Below are 7,416 nucleotides of genomic sequence, written 5' to 3'. Positions count from 1 at the left end.
TCAGGTAGGTCTCCTGGGGGCAGCAGGGTGAGGGAAGAAGCAGAGGACATGGGAGGGGAGGACAGGAGCATGGTGCTGAGGCTGTGCTGCTGCAGGGGCATTGCACAGCCGAGCAGTTGTGAACCGGTCATGGCTCCAAACCCGTCAGGAGACAGGAGTGAGGAACCACCCAGTGCCCACAGGGCTCCATTGAGGGCTGCAGCCACCCATCCCTCTCCTGGACCTGATCCTGAGTGCTGCTCCAGTGAGGCCAGGTACCCTGTACCTGCAGCAGCTCATGGGGCAAGAGGCTGTGAGGTGCAGGATGGCCCAACTCCCTCAGGAGGGCTCTAGGGGCACAGAGATCCTTAAAAGAAGCCGGATTGTTCCCCTCCCTCGTCCCCAAAAGATCAGCACAGGTACTGAGGTGTTGGAGATCTGCTTGCTCTCACATCCATCATGTGCTGCAATGTCACAGGACACATTTTGACCTCATTTGCCCCCAGCATAAACCAGGCTATGTGGTGAATGGATCCACTGATATGCGATGGAAACACCCCATAATCTCTTCCATGCAGAGCTCCAGCCACAGGGCAGTTCTGCTCTTGAACAAGTTCTTGGCTCTTTGCAAAACTGGTAGGGAGGAAAAAGAACCCAAGCGCAGGGAGACAGATCCTGATAAACCTAAAGCTGACATTGAGAGAAGGGAGTGAGGCGCTCCGAGGTAATCTGCAGTGCAGCAGGAAAGCTGCTGACTTCCTCCAGGGGCCACCAAGAGGCCAAGGACAGCTCTGAAGGAATGCAGGTAACTGGGGAGAGCTGTGCGGGGCCCAATGGAGCAGACTGGGCCTGCTCCCCAGATTGGGATTGAAAATCAACATTGGTTGTGCCAAAATGGCGCAAGACAGATGCTTATCCTGGACCAGATCTCTCTCCAGGTTTGCTGGGGAGGATTTTGCAGAGACTCCTCAGCAGACAGGACTGCCTCAATTCCCAAATGCCCTCCCCTTGCCGTGTGCCCCGTTCTTAGACAAGAGGGGATTTATTAAATTTGACCATTTAGGTTTAACCCCTCTTCAGTCACACAAATTCCCCTCCTGTGCTACCACACCTACTGCTCCAGAGTGCCTGGCAGGTGCCATCCCCATCCCTGCTCTGTGCAGAGCCAGAGGCTGCAGCATGGCTTGGGGAGGGGCACACAAACTCCACAAAGCTTTGGGGCCACCACGCCGCTGCCCTCGTCACCGCTGTGACACCCAGGGAGGGCAGCAGCAGACACAGTGGCTGCAGGATGGGGAGGGCTGGCAGCACAGCCAGCTGTGGTTTTGTGTTGCACATTCCCTGCTCCTACACTGACCCCTGTCCAGGTAAGTCAAGGCTCAGCACTAGGAAGCAGAGAGCTCCTGCACAGAGCTCCGTGTGCCATGAACTGCTCTCCCTTCTCCATCGTCTCGCTGTGGATTCACAGGTCCCTCGAGGATATGGTCCCACTTCAGTGCCAGCTCCTCAGCCGTGGTTGTGGTGATCCTGCAGTGATTCCTGGCTGGCTCAGAGCCTCAGCTCTGCCGTGGTTCAGCTGGAGGCACCTCCTCCAGGAAGTCACACATATCCCACAGGCTGCTCGGCTGGAAAAAGCCCCCAGAGCAGCACCATCAGTCACACAGCAAGGACAGCACTGCCACCAGGTCACCTCCAGCCACTGGCACCACCTCCCTGACATTCAGAAGGAGGATTTATCCAAGATCAGATATACTCCTGTGCCAGTCACAGCTTTAGTCCAGCTTCCTGGTGGGAAAGCCTTGGGGAAAAGATGAGCTGCAACAACGGGTCTGGATCAGGCCATTCTATGATAGTGTCACCACGGAGGAGAAATCTTCATCTTATTTCCCCTGTACAGTTGCCCACACTCAGGAGTGACACATTTTCCTTCCCCACAGGGAAAAGCATGGCTGGAGCCAAGTTGGGGTGAGAAGGAAGCGTTACCTTCCACCCTCTAAGCACCTCCCGGCTGTAGATGTACACAAAGCACCAGTGCCCACATCATCCACATGACAACTGCTCAGGGGATGGCCTTGCACATGACAGGCTCGTCCTGTCCAAGTCCTGACATCAGCCACTAAGGATAGGTTAAAATAGGTGTCTGTTCTCCCAAATCACCACAGGGCAGATGGAGCAGCCTCGTCAGCCCAGTGTGTGTGCCAGGGAGGCCTTGGATTTGAGCTGCATTCAGAAATACAGGCACCACTTGCAAATAGGATAAGGAGAAACCAGCCTGGGCAGAGGCCTGACTCTTGATGACATGAGGGTAAACCTAAGAAAGAGAGAGGGTAAGAGTTAAGTGCCTACAAAGCTGCTGCAAGGAGAGGGAGCCAAACAATTTCCATGGATGTGTAGGTAGGAGCAGGCCCAACCTGCAGCAAAATGATTCAGATAATAGGAAAAATTCCTTCTGGTGGAAAGGATAGAGAAGCAAAGGAACAGCCTGAGAAGAAGGAGAAATTCCTGCCCAGGGAAGATACTGGGGAAGCACCTAGCAGGAGTCCCAAGGTAGCACTCGTCCCTTCAGCCTTAAAGTGCCACAAGCAGAAGGTGACATCACACATCTGTTTCTCCTGAAAATGTGGCAGAGCCCCCAAACATCTGTCTTTTCCTAAACCCAGAGGGTTCATCTGTGTCTCCACAGAGACCAGAAAGCTGGCACAAAAGTGACAATAAAAGAGTGCAGTGCCTTATTGTAGTCATACAGAAACAAAAACAATGCTGAGGCATCACAACATTGTGGTCAAATTCAAGCATAATTTTTTCCTAAAAATATAGGAATGGGATGTATCTTCATCAGCCCTATGGAAATAATCCTGTTTGGGATTACTTCCTTACATGGTTTGTCCCAAGCCAGCTCAAAACCAATTGAGAGCATTACCAAGGTATAATACCCTCAGGTGACATCCCAGAGGGATGGACGTTTTTCTGTCACCTCCTAAGAGCTCCCTTTCAACTGACTGCACACCTTCCTTGGTGCATTTGCAGAAACACGGGAAAACATTGATAATGTGATGTGTGTAGGATTATATGGCTATTAGACAGGTGCATCTGAAAATAGATATTTATTTTCTATACATATATATATTCATATAGATATATAGATATATTCATATATATACATATATGTTCACATATACATACACATATAGATATAGATATAGATATATATAGATATATTCATATACATAATATATATATTATGCAGCTGTCTCTCTGTCCAGAGAACCTGCAAAGGGATTCAAAGCACTCACTCAAGGGCCCTGAACCATGTCCTACTCCCAAGGGAAGGGAGGGGTGAATTCTTTAGGCTGTCAGGACAATTCACCTCACCTGCAGCACAGCTTTCCCAGCCTGTGCTGCTCGAGTTTTGCCGCCAGAAAGTGAGGGACCCTCAGCACAGCATCCCTGCAGAGCTTGCCTGTATTTTACAGCTATCCTGTGTTGTTCCTGGAGCTTCTCTGGGACAGGGAGAGCGCAGGGATCTCTTTCCCATCCCTCTCTCATTTCCCTCTCTGCCGCCCAGCCCGAGGGGGCAGCGCCTCTTTAAACTTTCATCACCTGCAGCAGCACAAAGGGACAGCGGAGACAGAGGCGCAGAACAGAGAGGACAAAGGCGGGACAAAGCCCCGGTGCCTCCTGCAAGGGGCCGGGTGGCCGCAGGATGGCACCACTGTCGCTGCTCCTCGGGGACAGCGGGGACAGCGGGGACACCGTGCCCGGCCCTCCCGGGTGGCGTTTGTGTCACCGGGCCGCCGATGAATGATTCAGAGTCCTGTGCCCACACACGGCCTGAGCTACGAGCTCGGTTTCAGGACTGCGGCTTGAATTAAGTTTCATTCTGAACGGAGGAGGCGGCGCTGCCTCCTCCCGCCAGTCCTGCCCCGCTCCCTGCAGGGTCAGAGCCTCCCTCTGCTCCGGCATTTGTGGAACAGCCAAAAGGACCTGCTGCTGTATCAAAGGGATTTTCTCCTGCATTCTTTCACCCTCAACATTATAGCCCATCGCCCCTGTGTGCCTCTGACCCCTCTGTGCATGGAAGCCCAGCCCGGCTCCCAGCCCTGCTGTCCCTGTGCCAGGGCAGGAGGGGACCGGGAGGGACAGGGACCGGGGCTCGGGCTGGAGCCATGGCTGCTGCCGGGCACACGGTGGCACTCGCTCTCCATCCCAGCACAGGCTGCGGGTGCAGGATGCGAGGCGGGCGTTGAGCTGCTCTGTCAGGAGATGCGCGCTCGGCTCCCTCCCTGCATCCCCCGGGCCCTCTCTGGACCTTCCAGACACGGCCGATCTGCTCCTGTCCCGGTCCCTCCTCTCACAGGCAGCAGTTCTGGATGCCAGGGCTGCCACTGACACGAGATGTTGGCCAAGAGCTCGTCTATGCAATGACAAGGCAGGGAATGTGCAAGGAGCAAAGCCATCCCTGATGGTCTGCAAATAAACCAGACCCCATTAAAAAAAAAACAAAAAAACCCCAAAAATCTCACAATCCTTTCTGCCCAAAAGGATGGGACAGGGTTACAGTCTTCACCTAAAAACTAGTTCTCCCTTCTTTCCCTTTTTTTCCACAGGCCTCCCATCCTCCTTCTCCATCCCCAGGGGACCACAAGCCTCCTCTTCCCCAGCCTTGCCCCTCACAAGTTAACCCAGCCTCCAGGGAGAATGGATGTGCTGCTGCTCAGCATTTCACTGCACAGTGGTAGCACCCAGCCTTCCCCCACCTCATTCCATACAGTCTTGTATGCCTTCCCATATGGAAATGCCAGCTGATTCAGAGAGGTTCATGTTTTGTGCAAAGCAGTGATCAAAGGCTTGCTTGCAGCTGCTGAGCCTGATTTGAGCTATTGCACAACACAAGGAGCTGCCTCCGAGCCCACCTTATCCCCAGCAGCATCTCCAAACCAGGAGTGGTATTTAAATGAGCCCTACAGAATCACCTAATATGATGTGTCAAATCTCTTACATTCAGATGGGGGGAATAAAAAGGCAGAAGCAAAGGAGAGGAGGAGGTGGCATGTGCACATGAGAGAATTTGTCAGGAGCTTGTATGTCAGCTCACAGAGAGAGGACTTTTATCCCATGTTTGGAAATGGGCAATTTCCATTTTAGAGGGGTTACTAGTAGGGTGGCACCCTCATAAGACATCCCAGGGGGTTCTGCAGCAGGAGAGTTTGTGCAGTGCTCATGCCAAGGCACAGGGATGCCAGATCCAGAGAGCAAAAGGCACGAGGAGCTGACACCCAAGGCTCTGCAAATAAATCAAAGCAGGGAGCAGGGAGGTGGAGCTGGCATGGAGCAAAGCAGCACTGCAAACTGGCCAGTGACAGCAGGAGGACATGGGGGCTGTTTTCCTGGGCTGCCTGGCACTTTTCTGCTCTAAACCCTGCTGGCAGCACAAACCCTTCTCACCTAAGGCTCTCCCTTTTCCCAGTGTGAAGATTCTGAGCATAGATTCTGAAGTCAGACTCTGTCAAATCCTGGTGCAAAGCCTTGCCCAAATCCTGGAAACCTGTCATTGCACAGCCACACTCAGGTGCAGGCCCCAGAGACAGAGAAGCTTTTGGCACCGTTACAGGAAAAGATCTGTAGGAAGTTACATCCCAATTAGCTTCACGTAAAGGTGGGGTAAGCATTACAAAGCATTTCAAAGATCAAATGCAAAAGCACAGCTTGAGTAATGGGGACCAAGGTGATTTCAGCAAGGAACAGTTGTGGTTAATCAGGTGGAGCTCTTTGAGGCTGGAACTGCTGCAGCAGCCAAAGGGGAGGGAACAGCACAGCACAATTAGGTTTGCTGCATGCAGTGGACAGGGCTTTGCAAAAGAAGCTAATGACTGAGATGTGGAGTCCCAGAATAAGTGGATGTGCTGAGGCTTAATGCTCTGGAAATTGCCCAGAAACAAAGATGCAAGCAGGAAGGCATTAATGGAAGCCTTCTGTGTCAGAAGGAAATGATTCCAGGGATGCAGCAGTGCAGGCAGCTTGTCTGGAGCAGAACAAAAGGCAGTGAGGGAGAACAGATCTTCCCAGGGCCCTCTGGCTGCATTTCAGTCCTGAACATCATCTTCTGTGACCCCTCATACTCCAAATAAAAAATTCTCCCCTATTTTTATTTTTTTTAAACACAGCGGCTGGGACTTTGCTTGTTTATAATTTTTTTCCATCTTTTTTTTTTCTGCCCTAATAGTGTTTGGTTTTTTGTATTTTCTTTTTTTTTTTTTTTTTTTTGGTTTGTTTTTTTTTTGTTTGGCTGTTTTTTGGATTTTGCTTTTTGTATTTTTTTTTAACCAAATCAGGAACTCCTTTCAGAACAAACTGTGCCAGTAGCACCCACAGGCCCCATCACTGTGGGGATGGAACAGTTGCATGGCTGTGATCACATCCTATACTTGGAAGGCCAAGCATGAGCTGTGCCAGATGGTGCCAACTGGGAGTTACATTCCCCGTATCCTTCCCTGCATTCTGCAGATCTGCAGAGAGATAGGAATGGCAGGTGAGGAACAGAAAAGCCTCATTTTGTACCCTTTAGCTTTGCTAAGAGCCTTGCAATGCAATAATCTGACACATATGAAAACAAATTCCTAGCAAACGGCACCTAAGAACAATCTCAGCTCCCAGGACTCAGCAGCCTCGAGCAGGGACTTGAGAGAATATCCAACATGACTAAGACTGGAGCTGAGATTTTAGCTCTAGTCCTTAATTCACTGCTTGGTTGTAATTCTCACAAGCCAGGCTGACTCTCAGCTCGAGCTACATCCCTGCAAAGACCCCAGTTTGAGAGGTTCCCACCTTGTGGGAGCCAAATCCAAAAGTCAGAACTGAGAATGGCATAAGCTCAGGAAGAGAAAACAAAGAGTAAAATATTCCTGGCTCCTAAAGCACTCTGCCCACAGGGAGCAGAAACCCAGCCTGCCCTGAGAGCAGCAGAGCACACACACAGGTTAAGGAATCTGTTTGCCAGAGGAGGATGCAAAGCACTCTGAGGGGTCAGCACACTCATACAATTTACCAAATCCCAGTTTATTCCCACTTTTCCATTCCACAGAACTCTGGGAACAATTTACCAACTACATCACATCACCTCAGAGTGATCCACACATACCTGTACATTCAAACTAATTCAAAGGCATCCTAAATATGCAGCTGGACCTATGGAAAGAGCCAATGCCCTGCCCAGCTCTCTTAGGCTCATCTAGCTGAGCTCTGCTGATGGCCTCTGAAATGGCAATGCTGTGAACTACAGCAACAGCACCAAATTAGCACCATGGAGATGATCAGGATCTCTGCAGTTGGCTTCTTGGCATGAATTTGCTATTACATTTCCTCCAGCTTTGCTAATTCTGATCCTTTACCCTCCACTAGCTGTGCTAACTGTGCAGCCTGGGGTGAGGAGCCAATCAC

Source organism: Zonotrichia albicollis, chromosome 17, assembly GCF_047830755.1.
Source record: "Zonotrichia albicollis isolate bZonAlb1 chromosome 17, bZonAlb1.hap1, whole genome shotgun sequence".
Classification (NCBI taxonomy): domain Eukaryota; kingdom Metazoa; phylum Chordata; class Aves; order Passeriformes; family Passerellidae; genus Zonotrichia; species Zonotrichia albicollis.
Note: the sequence above shows the minus strand (reverse complement) of the source record.